This window comes from Sturnus vulgaris, unplaced genomic scaffold, assembly GCF_052056855.1.
Source record: "Sturnus vulgaris isolate bStuVul1 unplaced genomic scaffold, bStuVul1.hap1 Scaffold_192, whole genome shotgun sequence".
In the NCBI taxonomy this organism is placed as follows: domain Eukaryota; kingdom Metazoa; phylum Chordata; class Aves; order Passeriformes; family Sturnidae; genus Sturnus; species Sturnus vulgaris.
Genome location: NW_028276155.1, coordinates 4167128 through 4188735, shown reverse-complemented (window position 1 = coordinate 4188735; position 21608 = coordinate 4167128).

The following is a 21608-nucleotide window of genomic DNA, read 5'->3' as shown; positions in this document are numbered from 1 at the left end:
ACCTCAGTGTGAGGATCCCAGATCACGCTGGAGGGCTGCAGATTCCAGTTTGGGGGTACCAGATCTCAGTTTAAGAATCCCAGACGCAGTTTAAAGAACCCAGATTACAGTTTGAGGGTCCCTGACCCCAGTTTAGGAGTCCAGGACCTGAACCCCCCATCTGAGGGACCCAAACCCCAGTTTAGGTGTATCAGATCTCAGTGTGAGAGTCCCAGACCCACCAGCAGCACACCTGGCAGCACCGTAACACTGGGAATTAGGATCAGAGGAGAAGTCCTGCTGTAAATCACAAAATCAGGGTCTAATTCCTGGCCTGATCCCACCCACCCCATCACACCTGTGTGCCCACCTGCCCGCAGGTACCTTTGGGATGTCTTAAAAGAAATTTGAAAAGCAATTATTTAAAACTATAAAAAACTAACTTTATTTACAAAACTATAGTTGGTTTTCCAGCCATAATCCTTAGGACAAAGTGATCTCCAGGCTCAACGACGCCTGTATGACCCTTCAGACTTAAAGTGCTGCCCCAGTCTGGGGCTGGGGTTGGATCCAGCCACACCCAGAGCCTTCTCTGAGAAGAACCCTAGGAAGTCAAGGAGTCCTTTCTGCACCTTGTGAATCAGTAGGAGAGTGTCCCTGATCAGTCGTGCCTGAATGTCCCACTCTGGGCACAACAGGCCCCCAGCTCAGCAGTGCCAGCACCACAGAGCTCGCAGGGACTGTCCCGGTGTCCGCTGCTCCTTCGGCTCCTCAGGATCGAGCTGCTCTGAGCTGCCAGACAACGCATGAGTTCACACCCATCTTTCTGCAAGGCCTGAAGTTCTGTGACCAAAACAGAGCCGAGATGAGTTCCCGTGTTTGTAGAGACCCCCCACTCTCCCAGCCCTCACTCCCCACTCCCCACTGAAATCCAGAGCAGGCAGCTCCTCGCTCTGGTCCTGGAGATGTCACACGATGGTCCCTGGGCACAGAGCTCTGTCAGCCCCTGCTGTTCCCCAGCACGATCCCAAACAACCAGGGACCACCAGTAGCCTGGATGTGGCACTGGGCAGGGGCTGGGGGGAACAGGGGCTGCCCAAAGAGGGACCCTGGGCTGGGGCTCATGAACCTGATGGTCCAGTCTTGCACAAATTCCTGAGGGTCCCTCAGCTACTGCAGGCTCTGATGAAGGTGCTGCTCAGCCCTCCTGCTGTCCTTTTCCATCTGGAGGGACCATAAAGATGTGGGCATTGTCACACATCTTCCAGGTGACTGGAGCAGCCCCTCCTGGCAGCAGCCCCATTACCAAGAGCCCTCCTCCCTCCCACTGGGTGCAAGAAGGGGAGATGGGACTGGAGGAGAGCCCCTGGGGCTCTGTTCTTGAGCCAGGAACAAGGATGCAGCTCCAGGCTGTGGGGTCTCTTCCCCAGGCCCAGCTGCAGAGCCCACGGCCCAGCACAGTCCCTGGGACACATCCTCACCCAGCAGTCAGCCATCCTCCAGGTCTGCCCTGTCTTCACCACGTGCTTCAGCTCCTTCCACTTGAGGAGCTCTGCGATAGCAAGGACAGCATTCCTGGAGGCCTGTGGAACAGCAGAAACTGGGAGATGGCTCCAGGGCCTGGGAAAGTTGACCTGGGGTGACTCTGCCTTTAGGGAGCTGCCAAAACATCCGGGAATGGCCCCCAGGTACAGGGATTGAGGCCCAAATGCCTGCTCTCCAACACCTTTGGGGACACACCTGTCCACACCTCAGCTGGCCTGGTGCTGAGCCCTGCTGGAGTGGGCAGGGCAGGTGCTGGAAATGCCAACTTGGCTCTGCGGGACCCTTCCCTGGGCTGTGCTTGGGGAATGCTGCCCAATGCCTGGAGCCCCAGGGGGGGTCAGCAACCCCTCTCCGTGTCAGTGCTCAGCCTTGGCAGCAGTGCCTGGCCCACCCTGGGGGTCTCGTCATTCACGGGGAGGATGAGCAGGGCCAGGACACTGCACGCAGTTCTTCATCCACTTCTTCCCCTTCCCCACCCCTGCCCTCAGCAGCCTCTGAAGGAGCGCATGCAGCGCTCCCACACCCAGCTTTCCTCCTGGAAGAAACGAGGAAAGGTGAGCTTCAGGAGGCAGCAGCTCCCTGCCCATAGTGATGTGAAAAACGAGGTTCGCTTTCCTGGTAAATTTTACATGGTTTAATAAAAAAGTAAACAAATAAGAGACTAAGACAATAAAGCAAAGGGTTAATGTGGCTGAGTGCTGGGCATTCAGCCAAGGGCACACACTCAGAAAACACTTCCTTAAATGCATCAACGTGTTGCACATTTATAGACCTTCATTATTCAAAATCATCAACCCCAACCTGCAAATCAACTTTTTTTGTAGCCATCCTGTCCTACTCCCCATCAATAAATTCCTTCCCTGGAGTTCTAGTTATCTTCATCCAGACAGGATAATCTAATGTCTTGGTTTAATTTGAATTTTTGAATTTCCTGGCCAACGCACCAAATAATGTTATAGTCTTGAGTTGCCAATTTAAATATACTCATTTTCTGCTGTGAGACAGAACCAGGAGCAAAAGAGCAAGTCAGGCCTAAAACTTAAAAGGGTATAAAAAACTTTATTAACTGCATAAATAAAAAGAAAGAAAAGCAAATTCAGAATAAGATCTTCAGACCACTCTTTCCTCATGTTGGGGGTTGAATTGTTCCCTTTTCTTTCTGTGGAATTTTTCCCATTGTTATGCTAAGTACTTGTGGCTACACCTTAGTAGCAATAGTTTTCTCTTGCAGGGGTGTGGGGGGATGGGGGGAGACCAGAAAAGGAAAAGGTGGGAGAGGGGTCTGGGGGGGCACTCTGCTCTCTCACTTCGCCCGTGGAGTGGAAGGGGGATGCCCTGTGCTCCGCTCTGGCATCTTCCCCTGCCATCCCAGCACTGAGATCCACGCTCCCTGCCATTGGACATCGCTCTGCTGCTCTCCCACCTCACCCTGCTACCTCCGGACACTCTGCTGAGCACCACGACCGACACCGTGAGGGGGGAGTCACTCCCCCACCCCTCTCACCCTGGGCCGTGGCCGCCATCACCCAGCCCCTCTTCAACTGTGCAGGACCTGCCCTGCCCCCAGCACCGGTAACAGCACAGGGAGACGGCCTGTGGCCAAAGGGACTGAAACTGAGCTATACTGTTCTGTTGTGTTGTCAATTTTTATAGCTGTTTCTGCTATTTTGCCTTGTTAGATATCAGTAAAGAACTGTTATTCCTACCCCCATATCTTCTGCCTGACAGGCTGATTTGAAACTAAAATAATTAGAAGGGAGGGCGTTGCACTCTGCATCTCAGGAAAGGGGTTCTCGCCTTTCCTTAGAAAAATACCAAGACAAGGTGACACTGGCCTGATGCCAGGCACCCACCAGAGCCACTCTGACCCTGCCCCTCCAGCTCCAAGAGAAGAGAAAGTTTAACCAGGAGCTCCAGGATCAGATTAAGACGGGACGAGCAAACACACCAAACAGAAAAACGGGCATCACAGACACAGCCTGGGCACAGCGAGGGAATTTATTACCAACCAAATCATAGCAACAGAAGGAAAAGAGAGAGAAATCTCTCCAACCACTTTTCCCCACCCAACGGGGATCACCAGGACCACGGATCACCAGGGCTCTGCCCAACGGGGGTCACTGAGGATCATCCAACACCGATCCTCCCATGGGAGATGGAGCTGGAGCAGAGCACGAAGCTCTTCCCACACTCGGGGCACTCACAGGGCTTCCCTTAGTGGTGTCTCCGTTGGTGTCGGGTCAAGTGAGAGCTCTGTGAGAAGCTCTTCCCACACTCAGGACACTCGTAGGGCCTCTCCCCAGTGTGGATGCGCTGGTGTTTTTTCAGGTCAGAGCTCCATCCAAAGCTCTTCCCACATTCCAAGCAGGTGTAGGGCCGTTCCCCTGTGTGGACCACCTGGTGCCGGAGCAGGTTAGAGATCTCACTGAAGCCCTTCCCGCATTTCCCACAGTCGTAGGGCTTCTCCCCAGTGTGGATCCTCTGGTGCTGGATCAGCTTGGAGCTCCGACTGAAACCCTTCCCACATTCCCCACATTTGTAGGGCCGTTCCCCAGTGTGGATCCTCTGGTGTTCGATCAGCCTGCACCTGTAGCTGAAACCTTTCCCACATTCCAAGCACTTGTGGGGCTTCTCCCCTCCAGGAGGCTTCTCCACCAGCTCTGAGCTCTGCCTGCATCTCCGGCCGCCTTCCCGGCTCAGGGAGGGTCTTTCCTCCTTGCAGCTCCCTGGGCTGGGTTTGCAGCCCCTCCTCGTGAGAGATCTCCGGGGCTTTTCTGCCTCCTCCATCCCCACACAACAGGGGAATGAAAATTCCTGGTTTAGGGGGAAGTAACAAGAAGAGAGCTCCATAAACTGGGTGTTCCTCCTTGCCCAAGTTCATCTCTGGAAGTCATTGAGCATCTTGTGTCTGTAATAACCTCCCAAACAACAAGATTCCCACCCAAAATCCCCCAAACTTTAAGACACAGATCAAAAACTCCCCAAATATCAAGATTCAGCCAAAATCCCCTCCAAATTTGTGCTGGGTTGAAAGCAAAACCAGTGAGAGACTCCAAGTCAGAAATAGAATTTCATAAGAAAAACATAAGAGAAAAAAAATCCATGCAATAGTACAAAAGAAAACACCTGACAGAATCAGAATACAACCTGACACCCTGCTAGTTAGGGTGGTGGTAGCAGCCCTGATGACGTGGTCTTGTTGTAGTAGTGATGCTGTAGAAAGGTCTGGTAGCTCTTGTCCTCGGGAAACCAGTGGGTAAGGGCTGCCTTGGTGTTCCAAATCTCAGATTTTATCTAGGTAGGAAAGGCTTGGCTCCTCCTCCTGGCTGGAGCATCTCCCAATGGGTTGATGGAATCTTATCAGTCAGGCACTGGGACTCAATGGCCCATTAACAGAAGATATCTTCCTGGAGGAAGGATGGGTTGTGGAAATGATAAAGAACACTGCCCCACCTGGTTTTAACAGATGGCCCATTAGCAGAGGATATCTCCCAGAGAGATAAGGATCACTGTTCCACCTGTTTTTTTCCACCACTCTTTGTTCTTTTGTTTCTTCCTGGGACCTCTGACTGGTTAATTCATGTTTGCTGCTGATTTCTTCTTCCTTTTGAAGATGAAAATGGTAAAAGTGTCTTTCACCTGCCTTGCTGGATATTGTCAAGAGGAACAGTCATCTTCTGCAAGTGGAAGTGTCACAGGTGGAGCAGAGTTCTGTGAGTGCTGTATCAAACCAGACCTCGTCAGAGCTGCCAGAACAACTGCTCCATGCTGCCCTTCACTGCTCTGCCTGTTCCCCACTGTTTCATGCCAGAGTAATTTAACTGCTGTTAATTGGGTGTCTATTTCACTCGAGGCAGTCCAGCAGAACCAGCAGAAAGCAGCCCCAGAATGAATGGGGCTCTGCAGAGGAGCCCCAGACTATTCATCAGCCTGCCCACAGAACTGGCTTCAACTCTGAACCCTTGTGACCACACTCTGAAGAAAACATACTTCTGATATTTCTGAGGCACTTATGACTGAGGCACTGCACGTGTTTGTGCAGGTAAGAATCCCAAAGTTCTTTCTGTCAGGAAAATTAATCCACAAACACCAGAGGTTCATGTCCAAACAGGAGACAGAGGAATCCTTTTTGCTTCATTCAAATAAAGGGAGAGGCCATGGGACATTCCCCTGGGATCTCTCCAATTTTTGGAGGACGCAGCCTCCTTTTTATCCTATTTTCCAGGCTGCATTTCCCTCTCTCTTTCCCCATTGGCTGAGGTACTTGAGAGGCACAGAATTCCCGGAACGCCTCATACCTGAAATTCCCCTCTAATGTATAACCCTCCCTTTTCATTTTTAATTATTACCGAATTCATAGTTTTCCCCCGTTGCTTCTTTCATCTTTCAGTATCCAATTTCATTTATCAGCAGCCCTACAGTTTGTTTGTAAAGGCAAATATCTCTTCCCATTCATCAGTCAGTGGAATCCATTCCATTGTTTCTTTTATCTCTCAGTGCTAGCCTTATCTACAGGCTGATCCACAGCTCATTTGTAAAGACAAATTCAACATTCCTCTCAATCAAAATCCAATTTTTACTGAGCACTACATGTGCCTATATACCAATTACAGGAAGGCTGTAATATTTTACTGCAATCACATAGACAAACCTTACATAGACAAACTCTCACATAGACAAACTTTACATTTGGACTTAGTAAAATCTTATTTCCCATAACCCAGACTTGATCCAGTCCTCTTGCAGTCAGATCTCTGTTTGCTCTTGCCAGGCATCCTCGTTGTCAGGCTGCATTTGCTGATTAAATCTGCAGTACTATCAGTCTCATTTGCATTACCCATATCCACATCTCCCCCGTTTCTTTTAACTAAAAATACACTCTTAAGCGATTTGTCGATTAAATTCTTAACACACTGTAAAATACAAGGAATAACTACTACAATGCATAATATGATGCCTAATACATACAAACCTATTTGAACTAAATTCCGAACCCAGCCAGTGAGTCCCCAGTGCCCTAAGAGCCAGTTCAGCCAGTCGTACCCATTATCTACCCGAAGTTTATTCACACCTTCTTTCAGGGCTTGAATGCTGGCATAGATGGGCTGGGAGTGGTCAAAAAGGTTAAGGCAACACATCCCATCGAATTCCTCACCCACAGGTCCCTGTGCTAAAAGCAAAAAGTCTATTGCTGCTCTATTTTGCAGAGTAGCATGTCTAACACAGTCAACCTCAGTTAAAAGTCCTGTTCCTGGGTGTCCTCCTTCCATGGTGGTATTACAGGTGGGTCTTCAGGTGCTGCAGTTAAAGGCAAATCCTCCAGTGCTGCATTCAGGGGTTCTCGAAATGGCTTCACATTATTTGCAGGGATCCACTTGGAACCATTCTCTGTAAGGACACATGAAAAACCTCGACCCCAGGTGATCAAAGGATAAGGCCCCAATATTTTACCGGATTCTGGATCTTTTATTAAAACAGGGGGCCTTTCCTTATGTTGCAATTGTGAATTACAATTAAAATGTGAACAGTTGGTGGATTGGGGTCCACAAAAGAACAATTCGAAAACTTAAAAACATAAAGAGCTTTCTGCAGTCTCTCGGCAGGGGTGCCATCTCCAGCTCCCACTTTTTGTAGTATAAGAGAGAGCCATGAGCTCATTCAATGCTAGATTGCCCTGTTGGGGAATGAGGGATACCTGTTTTGTGACTAATTCCCCATAGAGCAAAAAAGGCAGCAGCTCGATGGGAAGTATAAGCTGGGCCGTTGTCGGTCTTCACCTCAGAAGGTGCACCAAGAGTTGCAAAAGCAGCAGTAAAGTGTCTGCAGACATCTTTAGCTGTTTCCCCTGAATGGACTGATGCAAAAAGAGCGCCAGAAAAGGCGTCAATAGAGGAATGAATGTATTTTAAACGGCCAAACTCAGCAAAATGGGTAACATCTCTTTGCCAGATTTGAAGGCTTTGAAGCCCTGGGGATTAACACCTCCTGCAATGGAAGGAAAATAACACCTTTGACAGTCAGGACAAACAGTGATAATTACTGAAGCTAGGGCTTTAATAATGCCAAAGTTGTGAATCAAAGCAGCAGCGTTCTGGAGAAAAAAAGAATGACTCAATTTAGCTTGGTCCATCTTCTGTACAGAATTTAGTACATGCATTGCTAAAAGATCAGCCTGCGTGTTCCATTCAGCCAAAAATCCAGGAAGGTCTGAGTGTGATCGAATATGCATAACAAAATAAGCAGATGTTCTATTTTCTAAGGAAAAAACAAGAAGCTGTAACCAATAAAAGAGTTCTGAATATTCAACCTCTTTCAAAACTGATGCTTCAGCTGTCATCACAATTCCTGCAACATAAGCTGAATCTGCTACCAAATTAAAGGGATCAGAAAATTTTTTTAAAACTCTGACAACAGCAGCTAGTTCAACAATTTGGGGAGACCCCTCAACTGTGGACACATCTGATTTCCGAGCACCAGGTGAGGGATCTCTTCCATACCATCACTGGTTTATGAGAGCGACCAGAACCATCTGTAAGTACTGTTAAAGCTTTAAGTGGGACTTCACTTCTGTTTGGTTTTTCTACCAATTGGAATAAAGGGGTTAAAAGCTTATGTTTTGGTGGGTGTATTGAAATTTGCCCTCTGAATTCAGCAAAGGCCATCTGAATAGCCACAGATTCCTGAAATATCCAATCCAAATAAAAGGTGGTAATAGTCATGTAAATAGTGGAAAAATCCACTCCTGCCAGGGAAGTTAGTCTCTGTCAGGCTTTAACAATCAGCTGTGCCATCATTCCATGCTGGGTACTGATGGCTTTGGTTGCTTGCTGTGGCAAAAAAATCCATTCCATGATAAACAAAGGGTCTGGTTCATCGGAGTGCCATTGAAGTATCAAAGCATGAGGCTGTTTAGCTGTGCCAAAATTATGAAAAGAAGTGCACATAGTGCACCTTGCCGTTTTGCTAAGCTCTGCCCTGCAGGGCTTGATGAGTTTGTGAATTGAGTCTTCTAGGTGATAAAAGGTCTGAGTCTCCTTTTAGCAGTTCAAACAAAGGACTCAGCTCTGCATTTGTGTAAGAGCCAGAAATGAGGGATGTGGGGCTCCAGGTGGCTCTTTCAAATGCTGTTTATTGTATCCAGATGAGACAGCAATTGACGGGTCATGGAGCCTTTCCAGGCACAGCTGTAGGTTCGTCTGAAGCATCTCTAGTTCTGGTTACAGTGCATTCTATACGTTTCATTACAGAGCATCTCAATACATGACACCCAATCGATACCTTTACTGTTACCTATAGCCTGTCCTTACTACTAACATAAACATATTCATGTTACTATTGTCCAATCACAAAAGATTACTATGATACAGTTTAAGCTAGAAGTTCTTTTTCAGTTTTCTTGCAGTGGAAAATTCTGAGATATTTTCTCTACTTGCAACATTGGCTTTCTTGTTTGTCTGTGAAAATCTTTTTGCTTGGTAAAAACTTTTTTCCAAAATCTTTTGTTTGAGGTGGCTTATCCTTTGCTCTAAATCATAAAAGCCCCTTCCAACTCACTTGCTCTTTGCCTTCTAGTCACCCAGTCAGACTGGCTCAGCAATTCTTCTACATCAAAATTTGCTATGATTTGTATTCCTACTTCAGATTCTACATTCAAAGACCTTTCTGTTACACATACATATCTGTGAGACCTTCCTGTCAAATCCTTATCATTTCCAACACCTGTCGCTTCTCACAAGTCCACTATTATATTTTTTAAGACTTCATAAACCTTTAAAATTTTAAAATGAGCGTCGTTTCTCACACCCTGCACTGCCGGGGTAGGAGGTGCAGCTGGAAGGAGGGAGGGTTGAGGGAAAGCTGGTTTGAAGGGTCTCCATTTACTTCTCATTATCCTGCTCTGAGTTTTTGGAGTTTTCTGCCAGAAATCTTTTCCCTTCTTCACTCATCCACAGGGGATGTGGAGCAGTTTTCCCATTTTGGGGAAAATCAAAGCCATGCACTGATGCTCCTAATTAGGGGTAGGAGAAGTGAGGCTCCAGGGCTTCCTGCTGAGCCGGAGGCAGGGAACACGCAGGGCTGGGAAAGGCGTGCCGGGAGCTGCGGAGAACTTTGTTTGTGTTTCCAGGCCAATGCCGGCTCGGGCCCGGGTCCGTTCCAGGGCTGTTCCTCATCTCCGCCTTTGCCCTCCCACAGCCCGGGGGGCCCTGAGAGCGCGGGCCGAGGCTGGGCCGTGTGCAGAGCCCGCCCCTCTCTGCCATTGGCTGATTCTGCTGTCACTCCTGGTTCTTGCACGCTGATTGGGCAGAGCAGCAAAGGCGCCATTGTGGCAGCGTCTGTGCGGGCCCGGCAGCGGCGGCAGCGGCCGGAGCCCAGGGAGGCGGCGGCGGAGCTCGGAGGCGGCCCCAGCGCAGGTGGGAGCCGCGCTCGGTTGTGCGGGGGCTCGGGGCTCGCTGCGGGCCGAGGGGGCGGCAGGGGGCTCTGGCGGGTTGGTTGTGCCGGTGCCGGCCCGTGTTGGCGCTGGGCTGAGGGCGCTGCGGGAGCGGCTGCCCGCGGTCTCCTTCCCGCTGGGGCCTCGGCAGGAGCCGGTGCCGGAGCAGCGCTGGCTCGTCCCGGTTGCTGTGGGTGGGACAGCGGTGTCTGCCCTGTGCCCGGGGCTGTGCGGGAAAATTCCCGTGGCCAGAGGTTTGTGTGCCCAAAGGAGACAGAGGAGTCCTGTAAGAGTGACTTTATTCGTTAACAAAGGGAGACGCCATGCGGCATTTGCCATGCGGTCTCTAAAGCGCCGGCTCCTTTTTATCCTCATTTTCCCGTCTGCATCTCCCTTTCCCCACTGGCTGTGGTACTTGGAAGGTTCAGACTTCCCAATCCGCCGACTGCATGTCCCCCTTAATATGCACCCCTCCTACGATATCCATCGTACCTCTTTGAATCCCTCCTTTTCTCATTTTCTCGAGAATTGCCTTTACAAACTTTTAATTTCCATTGACTCAATCTCTTTTCCTGCATCCTCTTTGGCGCAAGGTGTCTTGCATGGTAAAAAGATGAGAGTTGCTGCAGCACGTCAGAGGAGGAGCAGCATTCGTTTAAGCCATGGTCTGCCAGGGAACCACGAAAACGTGTCCCATTCCCATTCTTTCCCTCTTTGGACTGGTACATGAACTACTTTCTTATTTCCTTTGTTATCTGTTTCACCACTTTTCAGTTATCATCTATTTGCAAACAGCAATTTGAATGATTTAATTTTCCACAAACTCCGCCTCTTTCTGTTAATAGATAATCTGATCCCATCCCATGGTGAAATGTCTCCTTCTTATTTCAGTGGATTGGTCGTCAGGAAGGTCAAGAGCTGGAGCTGTCTGGTTGGTTATTATTTCAAGGACACTTTTAAATCTAATTATGCCACTCAAATTATGGATGGATTTTCTGTGTCCTGATATGAATTCGTTAGGGATCCCAGGGGTTGGTCCATGGTGTTGTAGGATTGGCTCTGGTGTCTGTTCATCTTTTTTGGGTGCTCCCTCCATCCAGGGCTGCATCAATTGACCACTTTTATCTTATTAAATCCTCAAATGTTTGGATTCCAAACTGATTTCTCTGGACTAGCACAAACACCCCAGTGCTCTAATACACTCTATATAACCTAGACAGTGGCAGCACATGTTGGAGTGAGGAGAGGGATGATTTCCCCCCCGCTTTTTTAGTAAAGTTTTCCCAACATTCTGCGTTTGCTGTTTCCCTTTGCAGCTTAACCAATTTCTGTTGCAGTCAGATATCCTCACTATGGGCTCTGCCTTCATCTGTGCTAATTCCATCTGTGCAAGCAGGCAGAGCTTGGAGTGAGGGGCAGAGGGAATCAGCGAAATTCCTCCTCCAGGCAGGAAGATCATCCTGGTTCATTGTGCACACATTGCCCTAGCAGTGTTAATTTGCATTTCTAAAGCTCCTCTCCTGGCTGCCTGGAGCCAATGCTTCTTTTCCAGAGCAGCCCTTAGGTGATTCACACGTGCACCCCTATAGTCTGCTTTTTTTTTCTTTTCTTGTTTTTGTTAACAATTTTGTATTAACTGTTTATGTGTTTAAGCCCTCACAATCAATACTCCTGTAGTTTGGCAAAATGCATCCAAAAGGTGAGCATAGAGAAACCCATTCTGAAATTCTGCCATCATTAAGAGCCACTCACAAATATATACAAAAATATTCCAGTGCAATCAAGCTTTTTCTACTTCTTCTCCTAAGAGTAAAAATTGCTTGTCACACCCCTGGCCCAAACCTAACTGACAATATAAAAGTAGGATTATTATGAAAAATTTTTCTCATGGTGTAATCTTGTCACTGAAACTGCAGGGACAATAAAAATCTCTCCAACAATATCTTTAGTGTTAGAGAGTTAAGGCAGTAGTTGATTCTGGTCAGGATGTGCAACAGAAGTAATTTCATCCACACATAGCCCGGGTGTGCAGAGAAAATCATTCCATGACATGTGAGTTTTACTAGATTTTCCCTTAACTTTTTACAGTCTGAACCCATAGAATTCCATTGGTTTCATGTTCATTACTTCCAAGTTGTGTAGTTCTTAGTATTTGGTTTCCTACTGTACCCCGGTTTCTCCTCCTGTGATGTTAATTAGGTCCACATTCCTGGATATCCTTCTCAGTCTTTTCCAGACCAGTGTCTCCAACTATGCCGGGTCAGTGTCTGGGGTGGGTGTTCCTTGATGTTTGCTGGTGTTTTGTTGATGTTTTGTTGAATGTCGTTCTCTTTGTTGGTATCTTTTGGGCTATTCCCAGTCTGTTGAGATGTTAAACTCATCTCCCTTGAGTGGTGGAGTATCCCTCAAACAATCCCTTTAAAATTCGTTTCCCCAATGCAAAGGTACATGAAGGCTGAGTAGAGAAATAGATTTTTAATATTACACTTGGTATATTTTCTGACCATGGAATCCCAGGCAGCCCAGTGTGTGAGTGTAACTGAGGGGCAGAGTGGAATTGTGCCGTTGTCTTCCCCAGCAGCTGTGGCAGTGCAGGCACAGAAAGCAGCGAAGCTCCAGCAGTGGCAGCAAGGATTGGCCCCAGTGTGTGGAGATGCCAAAGGAGGGTGCCCAGGCCGAGGATTTCAGCAGAGGATCTGTGGGCAGGCCCAGGGGCTTGGCCCGATGTGGAGCCCTGGCTGCTGCTGCGTTGCCTTCAGTGCAGGGTCAGTGGTGCCCTCCCATGCTGCTCCTGCAGCTGGGAATTCCAAATCTCTGGGGCTTGAGAGCCCCTGAGCCCAGGGTGAGGGGTCCCCCCGTGCTGAGCTGTGCTGGCGGCTGTTTCTGTGCTCAGGGACTCTTGGAATGGGCCACGGCACTTGGCCACCAGTGCTGCTGCTTTGCACTCCTTAGGCAGGACCCGATGTCCTGGTTGGATGTTGTGAACAGCAAAGTGCCAAGGCAGGCTCTGTGCCAGCCCAGCTTCCTGTGGGAGAGATTTCACAAGAGACAGGATTCTGGCCACAGACTGCTTGAAATATACATCCCTTATCTCCACCCCGCACTAGGTGGAGAATTCCCAGGGTAAGGAATTGCAAAGATCAATTCCAAGGGAGATAATTGAATATCTGCCCTGGGTCTGGCTCTTATTCTTGCCAAAGCCAATGGCAAAAGCCGTAGCCATTGCATCTTGGTTTCTATCACCAGCTTCCAAAGGTGTTTCTTTATTTCCCGTTTGTTCTTTCTACCTGCCCTGAGCTCTGGGGGTGCCAGGGCTTGTGGAGGTCCCATTGTATTCCTAAAGCAGCCATAACCCCCTGAAGGATCTTTGCTATAAAATGAGTTCCCCATATGAGAATCTATTTTTTCCACAATCCTTTATCTTGGAATTATTTGTTTTAGAAATACATTAAGAAACGATCCAGTGGTTGCTGAGCAATGTCACAGTGTTAGCTGGCTTACACTGGGCAGTGAATTTGGCCACTGATAAGAGAAGTGGCCTGGCCTAATAGACAGGCCCCCAGAAAACAGAGATAGACAAGGATGTAACCCAGTGAGTTCCAGCCTATCTTCAATTCTGTCCTAAGCTGCAGGGGCTATTGGTCAGAGGGCTGAGCAGCCTAAACTTGGAACCAATCACAGGCGCTTACCTGGGAACATTAAGAAAGGTATTTAAGAAGAAGTCAGAAAAATATAGAGGCCTTTTTCACATGGATCAGAGAGTGCTGTGTTTTCTGTCTCAAGTACAGCACCAGTCGACTCAACAGAAGAAGTCACAATTGCTTTTGCCACCCTGTTAGCTGCCATGCTGTCACCAGAAGATATTTGAGCCTTCCTGCTCAGGGCATTTCAGTCTCAGGCTCTTCCAAGCACAACCAGCTCTGCCGGTTGAGCTGACCATGCAGGCGGTAACCTGAGCTTGGTCTAATTCCCTTTCCTTCATCTGAGCGTGTCTTGGAACTCTTTTCTCTTCTCCTGCCCTTGAAGAGCCATCCATAAACACATTTTGTCTCTCACGCCAGGGAATGTCTCCTAAATCTCTCCTAGGCTGACTCTGGAGCTCTGTCACTTGAATGCAGTCATGGGTTTGTTCCCAGCCCCTTGTGCAGGCTGTTCAATCAGGAGCCTGGGTTAAACCCTTCCCCTGTCCTCAATTCTAAATCCTCCTGTGTCACTGAACAAGTTTCATTCTGTAATCACCGAGCACTGCTCATCCATGTAGAGGCTCCTTTGGTTATCAAAGCTTTGACTTGGTGCCAGACTTGAACAACAGGAGATCCTCCTGCCATCAGTTTTTGGGCCTCAGGTCTCATTAAAGCTGTGGCTGCACAATTCTGCAGACAATGAGGCCACTCTGGCCACTGGGCTAAACATTTTAGCATGAGAATTCCTTTGGCATGGCCCTGTTTAACATCCACATACAATTCAAATTTTTTTTCTCAGTCTAGTAGAGCCATGGCTGCAGCATCAATCATTTATTTAATTTTCTTAAGTTTTGTTCCATTTCTTGTATCCATACCACAGCATTGAGGCTATCTGGTGTTAAAAAGTCACAAAGTGTTCTGGCTAGAACAGAGAATCCTCAATCCAGATCCTGCAATTTCCTATTAATCGTCATACTTCTTGCAACTCCTTTTTAATCCTGGATTATTTCTGAGATTCCCTGGTCTCTCTCTGGGTCAATACACCAGAAACCTTCAATCAAACTATGTCCCAAATATTTAACCTTTTTCTCCAGCATTTGCGTTTTTTTTTTTCAAATACTCAAAGATGCTTTTTAGCCTGAACATTCAGTTATTTCACAGAGACTTCTTCTGCCCCTTCTTGTCCTCCTGATTGCAGCAAGTCATCCACATCCTGCATTAACCCAATCCCTGGGGATGGGGTAAATTCTTGTGATATTTTCTGCAAGGCTTGCCCCAATAAGGCTGGTGCTTCCGTGCATCCCTGCAGAAGGACCATCCATGTCTTTACCATTTTCCCTTCTACCTCGTGTTCGCACTCAAAGGCAAAATCCAGTTTACCCTCCTGTGTGAGTGGGCATCCCCAGAAAGCATCTTTGCCATCAAGGACTGAATGGTGGCAGTGTGAGGAGGGCACCTGGTTCAAGATGGTGTAAGGATCTGAGAGCCCCTGGGTGCTGGGGCCTTAATATGCACACCACTTTTGTATAGCTAGTGATATTCGTGGCTCTGTTAAGTGTTTGTTGTTCTTCTGGGAGTTCATGAACTGAGCAGTACCTTGGCTGAGCAGCAGTCTGTGTGGTCAATTAATGACATTTTCTGACCCTGATGGCTTCTGCTGTCACTTCCTTATGTCCACGTCCCCGGCCCTGTGTCCAAGCGGATTCGCAGCATGTGTTTGTAGAGACACTTTGCTGTTGTTCCTGGCCTGGGGGTCCCCCGTTTTGGGGCCATCCCCCCTGGAGCAGGGTGTCCCGGCTTGGTGCAGCCCCGCCCCTCGGGCAGCGCTGAGCCAATGAGAGCGCGCGGCGGTGATGACGCAGCAGTGTCCGGGCAGAGCCGCAGCTCCCAGCGTTGCCCACCTGGAGCCACCTGCGCCCGGCCCGGGCCCCAGCGCCCCCCGCCAGGGGAATTTGGGGAGGTGGGAGGGGAGGAGCGCCAAGGCCGGGCCCCCCCGCGCTGTGGTGGCGGCAGCGGCTGCAGTGGGGAGCGAGTGCGGGCGGGAGCGGCCGAGAGCCCAGCGCTGCCCCAGCCCGAGCTGCCCCAGCTCCATGGCTGCCCCTGCGCTGGGATGCTGTGGGTTTGAGGGGAAGAGGGAGCCGGCAGTGGAGGAGGAGAATGGAAGGAGAAGCAGGGTTGAAGAACAAGATGATCAAACGCTGCACGTGGGAGGAGAAGTTGGGATTGTGGAGGGGAAAGAGGAATAATGGGAGGAAGAGGAGTGTGAGGAAGAGCAAGGATACAGGAAGAGGAGGAACAGAAACAGGAAGCACCACAAGTTTCCACCCCTCCCTGTGTCTGGAGCCTCTCCCCCAGTCCCAGGAGCATTGCTCCCCCCACATTCAGCAGGTGACCGAAGAGGGGGATCCATGATTTTCAGAGGGGCGAATTTTGGTGTTTCTCAGCTTTAGTGGGCTAAATGTTGGTGCCTTGGCTTCTTTGCGGGGCCTGAATCTTTTTATTTTGGAGGTATTTTTGGCTAAATCTTGCTTTTGGGAGGGTTTTTGATTTGTGTCTTTATGCTTGGATAATTTTTGGACTGCATTGTTGTATTTTGGAGGTTCTTAGAGACAGAAGATGCTCAATGACTTCCTGAATTGCACTTTGGAAGGAGGAACCGTCAGCCCAAGGTGCTCTCTTGTGTTTTCCCCCAAACCAGGATTTGTCATTCCCAAGGCGTGGGTGGATGGAGGAGGTAGAAAAGCCCTGGAGATCCCTCTCGAGGATGGGCTGCAAACCCAACCCAGGGAGCTGCGAGGAGAAAAGACCCTCCCTGAGCCGGGAAGGCGGCCGGAGATCCAGGCAGAGCTCAGAGCTGGTGGAGAAGCCTCCTGGAGGGGAGAAGCCCCACAAGTGCTTGGAATGTGGGAAGGGTTTCAGGTGGAGCTCTGAGCTGATCCTACACCAGAGGATCCACACTGGAGAACGGCCCTATGAGTGTGGGAAATGCAGGAAGAGTTTCAGCACTATTTCTTATCTGTTGAAGCACCAGGTGATCCACACTGGGGAACGGCCCTACACCTGCTTGGAATGTGGGAAGAGCTTTGGGTGGATGTCCTACCTGAGAAACCACCAGCGCATCCACACTGGGGAGAGGCCCTACGAGTGTCCCAAGTGTGGGAAGAGCTTCTCACAGAGCTCTAACTTGACCAAACACCAACGGAGGCTCCACTAAGGGAAGCCCTGTGAGTGCCCCAAGTGTGGGAAGAGCTTCGTGCTCTGCTCCAGCTCCATCCCCCATGGGAGGATCGGTGTTGGATGATCCCCAGTAACCCCCGTTGGGCAGAGCCCTGGTGATCCGTGGTCCTGGTGATCCGTGTTGGGAAGACACCTGGCTGAGGGGACTCTGCCTCATCCTGTCTCCCTGTGGGTACCTGGATGAACACAGGGGCAGGAACGTCCATCAGGATCCAAATTGACATTGGGAATTTCTTGAGGAGAGTGAACTTGTTGACTTTCAACCCTAGGAAATCTTCTTTGTTCAATCCTATCTTCTGGTGGCATTCAGGAATACTGAATGGTCTTGAAGGTCCTTTCCAACCTCAATGATCTTGCAATTTTGATTTTTTATTACTAAAGCGTGTCTTCTGCAGCCAAACCATGATGAACTGGGGCAAAGACCAAGATTTTGGAGACAGTGCAGTGGAAACACCTCCAGAAAAGGTTCTTCCCTCCCATCCAAGCACATGGATCCTCAGCCAGCATGGACACAGAAATAATTTTCTTTTGGCCTTGATTTCCTTTTCATTTCTCTTCATCCCTTTAAAACATCCAACACTGGCTTGAAAATAAAGACACTGAACTGAGACATGGGTGGGGACAGGGGGACAATGACATGGTGGGGACACAGACATGAAGAGTGACATGGGGACACATGGACATGGAGGGGGATGTGGCCATCCGTGGGGACATGGGGGGACACAGGCATGGATGGAGATGTGGGGGACAGTGACAGGGATGGAAACATGGTGGGGACACAGCCATGGGTGAGGACATGGTGGGACATGGCCAGTGACATGTGGGGACACGGCCACGGCCGGTGCCATGGGGGGAACTTGCAGTGGCTGTGGGGGATGCTGGCTTGGAGGGAGTTGAGGGTTCCTGGCAGGGACTTGGGGCTCGCTGAGGCCTTTGGGGACCCCAGGCCGAGCGGCTCCGGCTGCGCTGGGAGACCCTGGCGGAGGTTCTGGGGCAGCTGCTCAAGGACCCCCTGCCCTGGAGCCCCAGCCGGGCACTGGGCTCCTGGAAGGGAATGAACGTTCTTGTCCCCAGCAGGGAAATCCCAGCACCCCCAGGGTGTCGGGGGCAGCTGAGAGGCCACAACAGGGAGAGGAAAGCCAGACAGAGCTGTCCTCCTCCAAAACTGCACTATAAATCACAATACTTTGGGATTCCACCAAAAAGAAGATTTCAAGAGGTGCCTGAATTGAGGGAAAGGGGGATGGGACTCCCAGAAGTAGCAGGAGGGGCCTGGAAGCCTCAAAAAGAAGCATGAGGTCAGGGGTGATTGACTGGGGGGCAGTGGAAAAGGGCTGGAAGAGCATGGGAAAAGAGGGGGCTGGTACCCCTAAAGAATTGGTCAAGGCCCTGGGACCGCCAAATTGCATTGAGAAATGTCCCACTCCTCCTCCTTTCTAGTCCTGCCTCCTCTCCAGTCCTTCTCCTGCTCCTTCCTCAGCCCTCCTCCTTCTCCATCCCTTTTCCTGCTCCCCCTGGGCCCAGCACCCACCCTTCACCCCCCTGTTTTCCCAACACCATCACATTCTCTGGTAGGAGCTGGGATGGAGCCAGGGCAGGTCGGGCTGGGGCAGCGCTGGGCTCTTGGGCCAGCCTGGGCACCCCCATGCACCCCCTCCCCAAATTCCCCTGTTTGTTTATTGGGGTCCTGGCACCTTTGGGGTTGGGGCGGTGCCATGCTGGGGTTCAGGGTCCCCCCAAGGTCCCCCAGAGTAGGGTGAGAATGGGGAGACACGACCATTCCTTGGGGTCCCTATTCCTGATCCATGCTGGGGCCAGTTCTGCGACCACCCCAATCATGGCTCCCCCTGCGGGGTCCCTCCAAGTCCTTCCCACTGGCCCCCAATAAACAGGACCAGGCAAACTGGGAAGCTTTATTGGGAATACTGGGAGCAGCTGTTCGGGGGCAGAGTGACACCGGGCTGGGGGTCCCCGGGGGGAGCACACACGTTCACCCGAGTCCCGCTGGCCCCCAGACAGGTGAGCTCCCAGCAGCACCAGTAGCACCAGTAGGGCCCCAGCTCCCCCGACACGCCCCATGCCCAGCGCCGGGCGGTGCCGCCAGCCCCAAAGCAGCCGCGCTGTGCCCTGGGGGGGTCCCCGCGGCCCCGCCCCACGCGGCACTGGGAGCACCAGTCCGGACCAGTTCGAAACGTGGGCGGGCGGCACCAGAACCCACGGAAGTGAGTCCACCACAAAGCGTTTAGAATCCCCCAAATTGGCGGAAAGCCTCAGGATTCTCCCCCAAAAGGGGTCACATCTGCCCCTAAACTAACGGGAAATCCCCCAAAGCGTTTATGACCCTCTAAAACTGGTGGAAAGCAGCAGGATCTTCCCTAATATCGGCTTCTGTGCTAGTTTCACCTGGGGAGAAGAAACTCAAGAGAGAAATTCTCTCTATGAGAGCTCCCTCTGGGAGTTGATGGGACCAATTGGAGGCTGGTTTGGTTATTGACAGCCTGAACAACCAATTGCAGAAAGTTAGTTCGCTCGGTGAGCACACATTTTGAAGGCGGTAACCCGGGAAAAAACTCTCATTTATTTCCGGTGGCTGAGCAGGTAACAACAGCCCAGCCCGGGCTCCCTCCCATGTGGGGGGAGCTCGGGAGGCCGCTGGGCCCCGTTTGCAAACCAGGGAACCCGATGGCCGGGGGGAGGAAAGGCTCATTGATGAGACCTTAGCCCGGCTTCCTCCCCTACGAGCCCGCGGCTCTGGGGGGGCCCGGCTCCTGCTGCTGGCTCGGAGCAGCTTTGGAGGGGCCGAGCCCGCCCAGCCCCCGCACGGCCTGGGGGAGGCAGCCGGGCCCTGTCTGGAAGCAGGGGTGGCCATGGGCAGTGTGGGGCTGCAGCAAGCTCCAGAAAAGCTGATTAACATCTCAGCTGCCCCCACACCCAGCGCCGTGACTTCTGTGTGAAACTTTAACTCTTTACTGCTCAGGTAAGATTTTGCAGACCTCCGGCTTTCCTTTGAATATGAGAGGGGAAAAAGGAGATGCTCCAATGTCAGTGAAGCAAGAGCTAAGTTTCTTTAGATGAAAGGAGAATGAGGAGATGCTGTGAAGATGGCTGAAAAATCCTTTTGTAAGATTGTAGGGATGAACTGATGTACTGAATATTCCTATAAACCATGGAGAAAGACACGGGGAGGTTGCATATGTTCCATTTGATAGATTGTTAATCAGAGGTATCTGTGTTGAGAATCCTTTGCCCCGAGGAGAAAAGGGGATCTCTTTTTCTGGAGATGGAGCATGAACAGAGAGAAAGAGAGATGAAGAAAATGTTTGGTTTGGAACAGTTAATTCTTAAAAGTAAATACCCCATGAGTATGGCCCATAAGCACAGCTTTGGGAAAGCTGTGAAGATGGGAGGAACTTCACGACTTGGCAAGTTTTTTCCCGGGCAGATGCAAATCGTGAAAGTGAAGCCACGAGAGGACTGTTTTTTTCCCGTCTTGTGGTGAAGTCCCTATGGCCTGACAAGAGGAAACTTCTCTCTCCAAAGTGAACTGAAAAGGACTATTTAAGTTGGGAACTGACTGAAGTAGTTTTTTGTATGTTTGTTTTGTTGTTATGAAGGTTGGGAGAGGGAAGGAATGAGTGCTCTAGAGATCTTATTCTGAATTTGCTTTTCATTCTCTTTCTTTGTGTAGATAATAAAGTTTTTTATACCCTTTTTAAGTTCCAGTCCTGCCTTGCTCTTTTGCTCCTGGTTCTGTCTCACAACAGAAAAATGAGTATATTTAAATTGGCAAGTCAAAACTATAACAATGGAGGAGAGTGTCAACAACTGCAACTAAGGGCTCGTGTCCCATCAGAGTCTCTAACGATGGCACCAAAGCTGCTGCCTTGCAACAGCCCACTCCGGAAGGCGAGTGTGCCCTCGAGCAGAGCCGCTGAGGTCAGTCAGGGGGACAGGCTGCAGCTGAAGCTGCCAAGCGTTGCTGTGATTCTGGCAAGTCAAGAGAAAACCATGGTGACCACTTTCCCTTACACCCTTTGCCAAGCCACAAAAAATTGTGCACATAGCATCCCCTCTTTTGGCATCCTGTCTGGTGTGCATGTCTTCCTGAGGAGGTACAAGCCTTCTGGGTGCTGCTGTTCCTGGGCACACTCTGGTGATTTTTCTCTGGTGTCCAGAGCCACGTTGACAGCAGCAGCTCCACAGGCCAGCTCCAGGAGACATCGTTCTTGCCATGGTGGCAGCAGCTCTGTGGGTCCCGAGCTCAGTGTCAGGGGAGTCTTGGCCACACAGCACAGTGGCCTGGACAGCTCTGGGGACCCGGGCTGATCGCCAGCGCTGCCACTTCCCACTGCTCCTCGCCTGCAGCAGCCAGTGGCCGTGCTCCAGCAGGGCCTGCTTGGGGTCCTTGTCCTTGGCCAAAGCAGCCTGGGCACCTCGGGGCTGTCCCCACCGTCCTGCTGAGGCCAGGCCTCGAGGCCTTCTGCCACAGGCACCAGAGACGCGTCGGGGAAGCGCCAGAGCAGCCGGCTGGCAGCAAGAAGGTGGCTGTCTGGGGGCTGCTTATGGCCTCTGCCACCCAGTTCCTCAGGGCTTCCCACCAACCCATCCACACAAGTCCTCCTGTCCCATCACAGCCTCCAGCCACCCAGCGCCACACGCATCCCCCTCACGCCTTCCCACTGCCTTCTCCGGGCAGGCCTTGGCAGCACCGCAGCCCTTCATGGCCTCCCACTGTC